The sequence below is a fragment of the Thamnophis elegans genome, chromosome 12 (genome assembly GCF_009769535.1).
Source record: "Thamnophis elegans isolate rThaEle1 chromosome 12, rThaEle1.pri, whole genome shotgun sequence".
Taxonomy (NCBI): Eukaryota; Metazoa; Chordata; class Lepidosauria; order Squamata; family Colubridae; genus Thamnophis; species Thamnophis elegans.
In genome coordinates, this window is record NC_045552.1 from 32,664,281 (window position 1) to 32,679,333 (window position 15,053).

At 37.6% G+C, this 15,053-nt stretch overlaps 1 protein-coding gene across 2 annotated transcripts in view; it reads right to left on the reverse strand.

The window, feature by feature from the left end:
• The window catches only part of ZC3H12B (zinc finger CCCH-type containing 12B), a 107,415-nt gene that overhangs the window by 24,183 nt on the left and 68,179 nt on the right, over positions 1-15,053 (reverse strand). The window contains exon 1 of one of the 2 annotated variants that reach the window (XM_032227881.1): positions 10,036-10,103. The exons of the other annotated variant lie outside the window; for it this stretch is intronic. The gene's annotated coding sequence lies outside the window, so the exon portion shown is untranslated. Of the gene's footprint in view, positions 1-10,035; positions 10,104-15,053 lie in introns of those variants that run through there. 2 annotated transcript variants of the gene reach the window in all.

The following is a 15,053-nucleotide window of genomic DNA, read 5'->3' on the forward strand; positions in this document are numbered from 1 at the left end:
AGGTATTCCTAGAACAAATATAGGACTGTGTCAAAAGCTGGAGAGTATAGAGTGCCTAAACGTATGAAGAATTTAAACTGGAATGAGGCAGAAAGAGACAGGAAGATGTTTTGTTATGCAAACACAGGTTATACATGAGATATCCCTCATTAATTAATTAATGATATTTTTCCTCAATTAAGAACTGTAATCTGTAAAAACCAATAGTATTTGCCGAGAACTTGTGCAATAGCCTGAAACCTTTTGATGTATGTAAGTTCATCAACTTCTCACCCCATAGCAGAGTGTTTAAAAATCCACTTTTCCCAAACTGCCCACTTTGAGGTCTGCTAAACAGTATTCTGGAAGGTTGAAATGTTAAATAGAAACTAAGAAGGCTTTCATCACAAATCTCCATATATGACCCGGAGGCAGTCTTTTGGGAAACTTCATTAGAAAGGAACTGCTGTTACAATGATTTAGGTATCCGCCTCCCCCAAGAAAAATAGAGAAACTGGTATGTTTACTGAAATCTGTTTTGCAACCTGGGAATTATTTTGCAATGTGAAATCTGCTCACTTTAAAGTTATGATAGTCCACGTGCTTTCTGAAACCGAAAACTAAAGTTTAGGCCTTGTCTTGTACTCTAGCCCAACTATGCAAATCAAGGGGAATTCTCAGCTTAGAATTTCCATATGAGTTAAAAAAGGAATGGTCTCTCTTCCACCCTTTTTGCTTTTGTTTTACTTTAAGGGGTGGAGGGAAAGACACCAGTGTTGAAAATCCTCATTCTAACACAGATCAACAAGAAACCTAACATTTCAGCACTGAAATTTAGTATAAAAAATAAATAGTAACTACAGATGTTTTACTAGCAATTAAAGATCAAAACTGATTTACTGACATATAAGCGCAAACCAGTTCGAAGCATAAATCAACTATTCCCCCCCCCCCAAAAAAAACCTGAGAAATGTGGGGTTCTTTTGTTTTTCCCAATTATTAAGACATATTTTGCGGCCCATTAACATCAAGGCCTAGCTATGGAAGTCACTGCCAACAATTGGAGGAATATGGAGCTCAGATCTTCAGCAGCAGAAAACAGAGGAGTACCTTGAGGATTAACAAAAATGGAACAAACACTTAAGGGGAAAGAGTTAAAAATAAGGTGAGGAAAAATCTTCCACCTTCCCAGATAGTTCCAGAACATGTCCTCATAAAGTTGCCAATGGTCTGGAAATAGCATGAACTTGGACTGAATCCAAAAAAGATCATAAATATGACCTAAGACTAAAGGCACATCAGATTGTATTTTATAAACATGGAACTCCTGCCTAATTTGTTATGAAATCAATGAAAATAATTCTTTACTTTTGAAAAACAGTGAAGAGTTTGCTAAAGATATTTTAAAAAATAATAGTATTTGGTTTTGAACTTCTAAAAACAAAGCTTGCTTGTGGAGGGAGGAGCCACGTCGCGACGACACATCGCATAGACCCGACAGTCGATGAAACTTTTGTCTTTCGACGGTCCGGTAGGACCTAAACCATCCCGAAGAGACGGCGACAGGGAAGCCAAAGCCTTGCTGGTCACAGGGACATCGCAAGGGTAGTGCTTCCAATTGAGGACAAACAGGTAGCCCCCAGGCTGGCATAGTCGGAGACCGCTCCTGAAGGAAGAGATGAAGTGAAAGCATTCCATCTGGTGAGGTTTTCTTTTTCTTTTTTTTTTTTACTTTCAGAAGATCCGTGCTAAGAAACTTTAAAAAAAATAAAATAACATCCAGTCCCCAAAGTAAGAATAAAGCGGCGTTTTTGACACTTATTGGACTGTTATTAGAAGATTTCCTGCTCTTGTTAGTAACGATGTTTTGTGGATTGAAGTAATTGCAACATTTCCTGTCTCCCTGCTTGTAGTCTATGGACTGATTTTTTTTCTTTCTATTTTTTTTTTCCTTTTTTCTACCCTAATTTTTTTTGCTGGCTAAATTAAACTTATTTTCTTACTTCAACAATTTTTTCTTCTTCTACTGGTTAAAACCGCTAATTTATTGAATCTGCCACCTGGAAGCCAAAGTCTGAACTTTGTTTCTGTTTTGGTTACAATGTATCTTTTGTTCTGCTTCACTTGGTTTCACTGACCTTGCAATGGAAGGGTTTGGAAAAGCATGAAACTTGTTTTTGTTAGTGCTTCTGGTAAATATTTTGGCAAGAGAAGGAAAAAGATAAACAAGAATAAAAACTCTCCTATTTTAAAAAACCTTGAAAGAACTGGTGTTGAAGGTTCAAAATAAATACAGACACATTTCCTAAAACTTTGACAGGCTAGAGTGGCAGATTCCTCTTCCAATTTTTTTTCCTTTGTATTTCTTTGCATTTTGAAAAATGGATGAATATTCAGAGGCAGAAAATTTAATAATCCAAAACATACTGGCTGGACTTCAAAATATTGCAGAAGGACTTAAGAGATTTGATAAGAAATGGAACAGTTTATGGGGTGCTACAGTTAAAGAGGAGGGGGCTGGAGCCCCAGAGATTAAAGAAGAGAATGGAAATATAGAAAATAAGGACAAGATGTCAGCTGAATCTACTAATGGACTAAATACGAGTGAAAGTGAAAAGAAGGGAAGCTGTAAAAGTGCTTTTGACAACTTGGAGCCTTTCTTTCGACTTCAAGATGCAGAAGGGGAAAAAAAGAGTGGAAAAAATGGAACTAAAAAGACAAATATATCCAGAAACAAGTTTGACAACCAAAGTTAAGCCTACGTTAATAACAATTAAAGAGCGACTAAATTACATGAGAGATTCTTCAAGCTACAGAGTGCAGCGAGAAATGATAAACTCTGAAAAGATTTTAATAAGAGAGATGACACAGCTGCTGGCGAGAGAGATTCATTTTGCTACTGGAAGGACACTGGTTGATAATGCCAAATTGATGTTAAAAATTAGTTAATTTTTGATGGTTAATAAGTAGGGATGTTAGTATTTTGTAGACTCTTATAGATTATTATTGAATGTTTAATCGCTAACATGTAATATATCATGATATTAACAATGAAAGGATAACCTTAATTAGGATAAATAACCAGGCCACAAATTCCAACTGAGACCTGGTGGAATGATAAAACCTATAAATTTGTGCTTTAGACCTTTTTATGAAGCTATAAATAATTTGGATTAGAATAAGAGGTGATGTGACGTAAATAGCAAACAACTGTTTTCTTTTTTTCTCTCCCTGTTTTTCAACTATAAAAACAAAAGGGAATGTTAACATATACTTTGGTGATTATTAATTAGAAATGTCAATATATTTTTTTCTTCTTTCTTTAGATTGTCTTAGATTTTAAATGGTCATTTCGTTAACATATATTAATAGATTGTTGTTCAGAGATTGTTACTTTTTGCGTTTGTGGAGAGGAGAGAAAAATGTAAACAACCCTTAGTTAACTATAATAATAACAAAGATATGCTAGAGCAGTGTTTTTCAACCTTTTTTGTGCAAAGGCACACTTTTTTCATGAAAAAAATCACGAGGCACACCACCATTAGAAAATGTTAAAAAAATTTAACTCTGTGCCTATATTGACTATATATAAAGTAATTTTCCCACGGCACACTTTACACTATGTCACGGCACACTAGTGTGCCGCGGCACAGTGGTTGAAAAACACTGTGCTAGAGAGAGGAAATATAAGATGTCCTACTAATTGACTTTATTTTTTCTTTTTTTAAAAAAAATTTATTTTTAGAACATGTTATAAGGATATAGAGATATGGCATATTGACTGGAACTGGGGGAAGGGGAAAAATGCCAACAGGTGGCTGTGTTTTTGAAATCTTAACTAAATGAAAACTACGATATGGTGAGAGTAAAATATATAAATTTTTAACATGTACAATTTAGACTGAATGAAATATATGTGATTGTGGACAGAATGCACAAAATGTACCTGTGACCAATGGATACACTTTCTACAAGTTGTAATGACAGATGATTTTTTTTGTGTGTGTGTGTGTGTTTGTTTGTAATAAAACTAATACATTTTTTATAAAAAATAAAAACAAAGCTTGCTTGGTCAACAAGTGACCAAATTTATAATTTTTGATTGTCCATGATTGCATTATCAGCCCCAACTACAATTCACCTTTTTTATTCAAGACAGAAAGTCTGGATTTTGACTTGATATTTTCTGCATTCAATCTTGCTCATCCTCCAAAATTCAGAAACACCCAGAATTCTGATAACACAGCCAAAAGCAGCTATATGTGCCTTCATTCAACACATCCTTTTCAGAAGTCCAGAAAGCACAGTGTGTTCTGAAAAGATTTCTATTAGTTGCCTGTCTCCTGGGGGTGAGGAAGGTGTATCTTTCTAATGGAATGTGCTACATTTCGTTGTGAAACAGACTTGTTTTGGGCCTCATAGGCTAGTTTGAGGCAGGCCTTGACTCACCTGGAGATCATGAGGCCCTACACCTCTATGGGAAGACTACTGGAAGGAATCTAGGAGATTGGGAGTACTATTCAATATTTGAAATATTCTAACTCAGTTTTAGAATTATGATAGATGAGGAGGTCATTTCCTGACTGTGGTGGGAGGCCAAATTCAACTTAGATGCAAAGATTTGCTTTGTGATCATTTCTACCATAGGATGCAAAAATCTTGGCAGAGAGCACTCTTATCTGGGATACCTACCTAGCAGAGGTTATGGCCACTTTCCATGCCAGATGCTTTGAGGCTGACTCATGCAAGGTTTTGAGCATGGAGTTGGGCTAGGGCATCATTCTATGACAGGTACTAGTGTATACTAGTTTGTCTTAGTATGCAGACCCTCTGAAGAACTTCTTGATATGAGGATGAGCAGAGAGAATGATTATTGCTTCCCAATAAGAGACCAAGGAGAAGACTCAAAGTTGTCTGTTTGATTGTAGTTCTTTGTTAAGGCCGTTGGTAAGCCTGACATTGAAGATTGAAGGTTGTCATTGGTAAGATTGCTTCTCTTTGAACAAAACTTAATCACATTCACTAGTCAGTATCAGGCTTGAAAGCTTGACACCAAGCCTGAGAGGATTTTCAGGCTGAGCCAATCCACTGCTATTTTGCAGATCATCAAGATATATTCTGCCAAGTAGGCAACGGCTTTGGCTCATTGTGGTTCCTCTGCCTGAGTTTCCTACACTGTGGGAAGCCAAGTTAGCAGTTTGCTCAAAGGACAGAAATCTAGACAAAGACTAAAGAACAAGACTTGATTATGAGAATGGGGGTGTAACCACATGGACTTTGGGTTGCAGGTTCTCCACTTTCCTGTCTTCTTGTTTTTAGGAGTTGTCTTTATGAACTATGTGTTGCCACTGAAGTATCTAGTACAGAGCAAGTTTAGCAAATCTAAGACAGACTGAAAGAAGATAGAGAAGTTTAAGACTTGTGAACTTCAACTCCCAAAATTCCTCAGCCAGCCATGTTGAATCTTTCAGAGCTCCTGGAACAAGAGGGTTCTGCCAGAGAACTGAAAAAGAGCTGATGTGATTCCAATCTTCAAAAAAAGCGGGGAAAGTGGATCCATGAAACTACATACCAAAATCTGGGGAAATCCTGGAAAAGTTAAGCAAGCAGTAAATTTCTGAGAATCTAGGAATGAACAAGATGATTATGAAAAGTCAGCATGGGTTTCTAAAAACAGACCACGCCAAATAAATCTTATTACCTTCTTCGATAAAATAATTAAATTAGTGGACCAAGGAAGCACTGTGTATAGTATATGTATAGTAAACTTGGATTTGATAAAGTAGATGACAGCCTGCTTCTTGGTAAGAGAACAATGTGGGATAGACAGTACTTCTACCAGATGGATCACCATGTGGTTCTTACTGGAACTATCTCTACATGAAAGAAAGAATGCAGTGGGATACCTCAAGATTCTGTATTGGGGCCAGTACTCTTCAACATCTTCATACATGATATAGATGAGGGGATAGAAGGAGAGCTCATCAAATTTTCAGATGACACCAAGCTGGGGGCAATTGCTAACACTTTGGAATATAGACTCAAGATCCAGAAGGATCTTGACAGACTTGAGTATTACACCCTATCCATTATAATGCAGTTCAGTGGTGAGAAAAGTAAGGTACTGCATTTAGGCAGGAAAAACCAAGTGCACAGACAGTACCTGACCCAACAGTAGTACATGTGAGGGGGTTCTAGATGTCGTAGTAGACCACCACTTAAGTATGAGACAGCAGTGTGCTGCCAAAAAAGCCCAGGAAGTCCTAGGCTACATCAACAAAGAGATAGCATCAAAATTGCAAATAAATGATAGTACAGTACTGCTGCATACTGCACTGATGCAGCCACACATGGAATACTTTGTCCAGTTCTGGACACTACAATACAAAAAAACTCATGCTGACGCCATAGAAAGAGAGCAGAGAAGAACATCAAATATAAGGGTAAACCAATGATGAATAGCTAAGGGAACTAAGTATGTTTAGCCTAACAAAGAGATGGCTTAGGGATGACAGGATAGTCGTCTTCCAGTACCTGAAGGACTGGGTCAATTTGTTCTCTAAAGTACCCGAGTACCTGACAAGAAGCAATGGATGAAGAGGGAGATCCAATGGTCAGAGGGAGATCCAACGTGGAACTTGGTGCTCCATTACTGGAGGTTTTCAAGAAAAGATTGGACTTCCATTTGTCTTGGATAGTATAAGGATTCCTACCTTAGACAAGGGGTTGGACTAGAAGACCTCCAAGACCTTTTCAGTCCTATGATTCTATAAATACTGTCACAAATCCAAAGAAAATCAGGAATGCTAAAATTTAATTCTAGTTAATGGGACATAATTTAGCAGCTGCTATTTCTAATGAGGTTAATGAAATTAAAACATGACTTTGGGTCTGAAGTTCTAAATTACAGAGAAGCAGCATTAAGAGTTTTTTCCCATGGGGCCCACAAAGACTAATCACCATTGCTTCTTGGAAGTCTTTCTGTTAAATATTGGACAAGTATCCACTTGAGGATGTTCTAATATTAAGTGTCCCAATTCATTGGCATATTTCTGTGTTTTCTTTCCCAGAGGTTCCCCTATTTCTAACTAATTAAAAAAATACTTAACATAAAACAAATTCAAATGCTATTTGAAAAAAGGGAAACAAGTCTTTGAAGCATACGATAAAATTTGTTTAAGAAAAATGCACCTTGGACATTAGGCATGGACAGAAGGGTTATATATACTTCAAAAATTATTCAGAATTTGAAAATGTAACACAGCTCTGCAATTGGTTGAAAAGGTCACATCTTTTCTAAGGCTTGAAAAAAGTTGTGTCTCTTTTAGTGAATAGCAGAGAGAAATTATGTTTCTGCAGTTCAAAATCCCTTCCAAATCTCTCTAGCAGAGTGAAAAATGTAACTGAACAGGCAATGAAGGTTTCCAACAATATATATACACACTCTCTGCGGGAGTGGTTAGATCTGGTTAGTGCTCTAATTCTTGGCATCTTCCTATAAACTAAAACTAACATTGTTAAATAGATTATGACATTTTCATATGCAAACTATAATATTGCTGCATGTACACACAGAATGGAATATACAATAGTTTCTCACAACTCAGAATAACAGAGTTAGAAGGGACGTTGGAAGGGACCTTCTAGTCCAGCCCCCTGCTCAGATAGGAAACCCTGTACCCATGATGGCAAACCTATGGTACACATGCTGGAAGTGGCACACAGAGCCATCTCTCCGGGCACATGAGCTGTCGCCTGTTGCTCTTCCAGGTTCTGACACACCATCCACCATCCACCATCTTCCCATGCACAGGAGAGGCCAAAACTGGAAGAGCGGCCCAAACTGGAAGAGCAGTCATCCAGAACGTATGTGCATGCCTGCTCTTCTGGTTTCCAATTTCTGGCGTGCATGCACACATGACAATATGCGCACCGGAATCCGGAAGATTATCTTCCCTGTGCGCATATGTGCACTGAGCAGCTGCTTTTCTGGTTTCTGGAGTGTGCGCATGCACGCTCCCGTTTTGGCACTTGATGCCAAAAAGGTTCACCAACACTGCCCTATACTATTTCAGACAAATGGTTGTCCAATCTCTTTAAAACCTCCAGTATTGGAGCACCCACAATTTCTGAGGGCAAGCTGTTCCACTGGTTAATTTTCTGTCAGGAATTGTCTTCTTAATTCTAGACTAGTTTCCATCCATTGTTTCTTGTCTTGCCTTCACATGCTTTGGAGAATAGGTTGACCCCCTCCTCTTTGTGGCAGCCCCTTAGATATTGGAACACTGCTATCATATCGCCCTAGTCCTTCTTTTCATTAAACTAGATACACCCAATTCCTGCAAGGGTTCTTCATATGTTTTAGCCTCCAACCCCCTGGTCATCTTTGTTGCTCTTCTCTGCACTCTTCCTAGAGTCTCAACATCTTTTTTATATCATGGCAACCAAAACTGGATGCAATATTCCAATGGTAGTCTTACTAAGGCATTATAAAGTGGTACTAGAACTTCATGTGATCTTGATTCTATCCCTCTGTTAATGCAGCCCAGAACTGTGTTGGCTTTTTTGGCAGCTACAGCACAATGATAGCTCCTATTTAAGTGATTGTTCACTACGACTCCAAAATCCCTTTCACTGCTGTTGAGCCAGGTATCACCTAGTCTATTCCTGTGCATTTGGTTTTTCTTGCCTAAATGTAAAAGCTTACTTTTCTCTACATTGAATTTCATTTTGTTAGGTAAAGCCCAGTGTTCAAGTCTGTCAAGATCCTTCTGTATCTTGAATTTATCTGCTGGAGTATTGGCTATTCCTGCCAGCTTGGTGTTGATTGCAAATTTGATGAGTTCCAGCAAAATCCTGGTACTGGTCACTGCCAATTATTGCCTTTGTTTAATATTACTGGATTTCTTCCCTTAAAAAACAAAACCCTATTTGTGCAAGCCTATCCTTTCAGTATCCTCTGAAAGTATATTTTGAATAGAAATAAACTTCACAAGTCCTAATATTTGAGACTCTGTATTATTGGTGCCATTTCTAAACTTTATTTGAATATCAAGGGAACTAATTATAAATAAAAGGTATCCTACAAAAGGAAGTACCTAATTGAAAAATGTAAAACCAACAGATCAATCTGCATTGTATCCATTGTGTTATTTTTATATGGCTATAAAAATATTCTGTCTAAAAACTTGCAGTCACAATTCTAAGCCCAGGAAATATAGAAAGCACAAAATAACAAAACAAAACAGATTAAAAGCAATAAAAGAAAAACTGCGTAGATTACTATGTATGAAATATATCACAGAGAACCTTGAATCTATTGAATAGGTATTATCGAATCACCTGCCCAGGCATTTTTTTAAAATAAGCAATTGTAGTCAAAATTATAAATTCTTACTGGTAATGTACCCTTATTTGCTATGAGGATAGAGTTGCACAACCGAAAATGCAGGATAAGCAACTTCTTAAAACTTAACAAAGTGAAAAACTTGTTTCTTTAATGCAAAACAACCTAAACAAGAGGCACTTAATTTTGTTACTTACCTGTTCTTTCCCCATGAATATCTTTTCTGATAGTATCTGTTTTCCGACCCAATGTACTCATTGGAATAAAACAACTGGCACCATCAGAGGAGCACATCTTTGAATGATGAAGGGTGAAATATTTTCTCCTCCCACCTTTCCTTTTTTGCAAACTACTTTCATAGCTATAACTTAAACTCTTCTAAAAGGCATAGCAGAGGCAAATGTACACACTTTTTTAAAAGAAATATTTCTTTCTTCAAAATCAACCTCAGAATATTAAAATGTACACCTTTTTTCCTGCTTCATTCAGATCTCTAACAAATTCTACCATTGATGGACCCAAAATCTCATGAGATCATGGGGGATGGGAATTACACCTATCCTTACAGTATAAAGAAAAGGCACTTAAAAGAATTGTCATAAATCCCCCCAAGAAACTTCAAAAGCCAACAAAACAAATTTAAAAATGGTTCTCCAAAGGCACTCCAGCTAGATACTCACAACTCTCTTTAGAGGAAGCAGGCGGCTTACCTGTCATCAACACCACTAATACAGATGATACATTCTCGGCAAAAATAGTGTGTATAACAGTTTTCTACTCTTTGGACTCTGCTAAGGGACTGTGTGAGTTATGAAAGCTGCTCTCTGCAGAAACACACCCACTTCCATGACTCACAGGAGTTTCTATCTCCTTTTTTTTAAGTAGTTGTCAACTCTGAAAGCTATTAAGAAAATTCAGCTGTATCATTTTTCATTTAAAAACCACCAGGACTCAGGGGTACTTTCATGAGAAAATCACCACTGCCTCTAAACACATGGCTATGAGGAAATAATCCTAAATAATAATCATTCTAAGGTGGTTTACATTTTGAGAGAAATCACAACCAGTCCTCTTTGGGACAGTATTCCTTAGTCATTGGAGTGGCTGGGGAGTTCCCCATATTAGGGACTCCCCCGCCCCTTGAAGGTTGTATGTGTGCCTTTTTACATTTGTGTTAACCATAGTTTTCCTATACATGCTAATGCCTGTCTTCTGTGTAACATCATAATAGTTTGGCAACTCAATCAATGGTGCTGACATCCAAATATCAAAAATTAAAGGTTGTTATACAACACGAGGAAGAGATTATCAATTCAGTGGTGGGATTCAAAAAGGATACCGTAAAATCTCCATTCCCTCCCCACTCCAGAGGAAGGTTTCTGCGAAATCCCCATTCCCTCCCGATCAACTGGGACTCGGGAAGCAGAGAATAGATGGGGGCGGGGCCAGTCAGAGGTGGCATTTGCTGGTTCTCCGAACTACTCAACATTGTGATTGTTTCTTGAAAACAGTAACTTTCTCCTGACTAGAAATTCTGAAAAGATTTTTCCTGTTCTGAACAGAAAGAAAGTAATGGAAAAAAAATACATTACCCAGAAATGTATTATCTTGTTAAAACAAAAGATGTCCTTTTTCTCCTGTCTGAAACTATGGCCAGATTCAATGGGAGACTATGATTGGATTCTTATGCTATCTGAGCAGAAAAATCTGTAAATAATGCTAATTTGTCAAGTGGTGTAATAAAATTTCAAAATTTTAAATTGATATTACCTGGTTTGGTAATGTAACATCTGCAAGAACACCACCAAGCTCAGAGAGAATCAAGGAACCCCCCACCCCCACCCCGCATTTTAAACTTCATTATAGTACAGCAATGCTGATGTAAATACAACATACACTGACATACAGACACAGATACACACAAAGCAATTTAAGGAGAAAACCATGCAGTACTATCAGCTTCTCATTTGTAATCTGCAAAAATGTCATCATCTGAAGTGAAAACTTTGCACTATAGCTTTAAGTGTTTAAGCCTTTGCTGCCCGTTGCTTAGTAACCAGGCATCCTTACCTAAACATTGCTTTTCAGCAGTCACGACTGACTAGTAGGGCTGCTAATGCAATTCAGAGAAAACATGTATTTTAGAATGGTCTGAGTTCTGGTCACATAGCTTAATGAAGTTTCTATACAAGCTTTTTAAGAAGATCTTCTATGATTTATTTATTGCAACTTAAGAGCAAGTGAGGGCTCACAACAACTGCCTGATTATTCCTTCCAGTTTTATCAGCAATATTTTCAGAAGGCTTTGGCCTTGCTGTCTTCTTAGGATTGAAAAAGAGTCACCCAGCTGACTTCTAAGCTTAAAACGGAACTAAAACATGTCTAGCCTGGTGCCTTAACCACCACATCAAACTGGCACTCTTGCTGGCAATTATGCACCATGATACCATGATTAAATCAAAAATTAAGAAACAGTATGTTTTTCACATCAGTTTTTTTTAAAAAAATATTAAGACATAACAGCTGATCATTGTGATTCTACACACTATTCTATTCTGGTTCAGGCAGTTATATCAAGAAATGGTCCCACCAATCCACCTAATTTACAAACAATACAGATTAAAGGGTGCTTCAAAGTCCTCTTATTCAATCAAAGCCATGGACAAGCATTTTCTCGTGATGAGTTTGAAAACCAAGATTTGACTCCCAAACAACAGCAATGAAAAGAAATTTCCTAAGGTTCATCAGAAGCAAGGGATCTCATTTAACTTCCTGCACGGATCAACGATCAGGACCAAATATTCCACTGGAACAGGTAGAACTCATATTATTTCAATGGCATGTGAAGCATCAAATACATGGAACAAGGCATTATCTGTCTTAGAGCCACAATAGGCACGGGGATAGTATCAATAGCAAAAACATGAATCCACTTTTCAAAATGTTATGGGGATTATAGGAAATTTAAACATTGAGCTAATCACTTTTGAAAGCACCAAAAAATTTCTAAATTGCAGGGTCATTAAAAAAGAAGTGTGTTATCAGTTGCCTACAATATAACTTCCAAAAGCAAGTAAGGAATTTAAAGCTCTTTTTGTCATCCCTAAAATTTATAAACATTGTCAAAACAACAGTGTTAGTTTATTAGCTGTAAACTTCATTATAACAATATATGCTGTTTGGTGTGTACAATGTAGGCACACTCTCCTTTATAACATTCATCAATGATATTCGAGAGAAAAAAAGCTTAATAAAAGAAAAATCATCCAAATTTACATAATTAATCAAAGAAATATTGATTTATGTTGGCTTCTGGTGTTCGTGCTGCCTGAAGAGCAGCTCATTTGAGTAGCTCCAGCCCCGAGACCACGTTACACTGTTTGGACAGCATATATCAGCCGTCTGACAGATTGATAACCCTTTCCTTGGGTGAAGAGGAAAGGGGAAAGCTGTTGAGCTTGGGGAGAGCTCCATTAAGCCCCCCAGGAGATAATTCTGGGGTGTGGAAGGTGTGAGCCCCCCTGCAACTCGGCAAACTCCGCGCCCGGGACTTTTTCTGCTTTTCCACAGAAACCAAAGCTCACGATCATCCCTGCACAACGTATGATTTACATCTGAGCCAAAAGCAGGCAGAGCAAATACCTGAGAATTTACAACTGTAGGTATATTTAAACTTTAACTCCATTTTCTAAAAATTCCTTCTATTAAAACTAACGAGACAGAAGATAAAATGGCACCAGAGTCTTGAAGGCGGGGCTGAATCATAATTTAATAAACTACTACAGAGCTTAAGATCTTAAAACAGCATTGATTTATTAGCAAGCTACAAGAGTAATAATTGGAATAAGCGGTTTGTTTGGACTTAATAATTTGGTGGAAGATAAGCTTAATTGAAGGTTAGAAATGGCCTCAAAACAATTTAAAACAACGGCTGGAAGCTCTCCAGCCCCGACAAATAAATTACAGTCATTATTACAACCCCCCTCCTCCAGCTGGAGAAGTTTTAACCCAAGAGGTGCTGCAAGGTGTCTTAAATGATGCTCTAAAAGACCATGCAGCTGCTTTAGAACTTAAAATACAGGAAAATATTCCTGCTGCCTTCAAGGAGGTCTCGGAGGAGATTTTGGAGATTAAAGAGTTAATCCAGATTCGCAACCAAGAGATTAGAGAAGATATTGTGGAAGCCCTTAAAGGCTTATCTGGCTACGTATCTTTACTGGATAATAAAGTGGAAGAAATTAACGATTCTAATGTTAATTTAGCAAATAAAATGGAGGAAGTCCAAGACAAGGTTCACGATGCAGAAACTGAAATTACAATGCTACAATATAGGCAGATGGAACTTGCTTTGAGAATAAGAGGCCTTAAAGAGAATGATCAAGAAAACCTGAAGGAGATTCTTTCAGAAAACCTTTGATCTATTAGTAGGTCAATCAAGAATGGACTATGACTGGCAAATAGACAAAATATACCGCGTTAACTCATGGATTGCCAGACATAAATAACTTCCAAGAGACATTGTAGTCTATTTTGCCACAAGGAATATGAGGAACCTGATACTACATGAGTCCTATAAAATCAAGGAGGTGATAATATTGAAGGAAATCCCACCCAAAATGTTGAGATCTAGAAAAGACTATGCATTCCTAGTGGACGAACTTAAAAACCGCCAGATACAATACAGATGGGAGGCCCCAGCCAGATTAGTGGTCAACTACATGGGACAAAGACACCGTCTTAACTCAGTTTGGAAGGCCAGAGATTTTTACAGCAACGTATTAAAGGCTGGTTATCCCTCATCTCCAGGATCTAGAGAAAGGGAGAAAGCAGGAGAGGCCAGACAGGAAGATGCCCAAGGATCATTGGAGGTGGCCCTAACTCCCTGGCGGAGTTAGAAGGAGTTAAGGAGCAGAGACAAACTCGAGCGGCTACCAGACGTAAGGAACAAGAACTAAAGATGCAACAAGCCCAGCAACAAGCCCAGACAATGGCCCAAGAAGCCATAAGTCTAACTGCTATAAATATTAGCTCAGAAGCGGTGGGAGGAGCCAGGCCAAAAATCAAATTACAGGATTTCCAGGTGGCTCTTAAAAAGCTTCAAGGAGCTAAAGATGACAATTAAATTTTTAACTTGGAATGTCAATGGTTTAAATTCACTACAGAAAAGGAAAAAAATAAACCATTATTTGAAACAATTCAAAAATGATTTAATTTGCCTGCAAGAAACACATATTAGAACAAATGACCAGAAATATTTGATAAATTCAAGACTGGGACAACATTTCGTGGCTTCCGCCTCAGAGAAGAAAAATGGTATAGTTATATACCTAAGAAAGGACATAAAGGCTGAACTAATTGAAGCAGACTCTCAAGTAAGATATATTGCAATAGAACTATTATTAGAAGGGAAAAAAGTTACTCTTAATGGGAGTATATGCCCCTAATCAACAACAAGAAAAATTCTACAAGATGCTCCATACCAAGTTAATACAATGGGACTACAGATCCTGCATATTAATGGGTGATTGGAATGGAGTCTTGGATACCAAGAAGGATAAGAAGGGTCTTTTGCAAAATATCCAAACACGTGCGAAATTACCTAAGTCTTTCTTCGATATGATGGATGATTTGGAGCTAAGAGATATTTGGCGAGAAAGGAATGTTAAAGAACAGGACTTTACATTCTTTTTGGATAGACATCAATCTTTTTCTAGGATTGAAAAGTTAT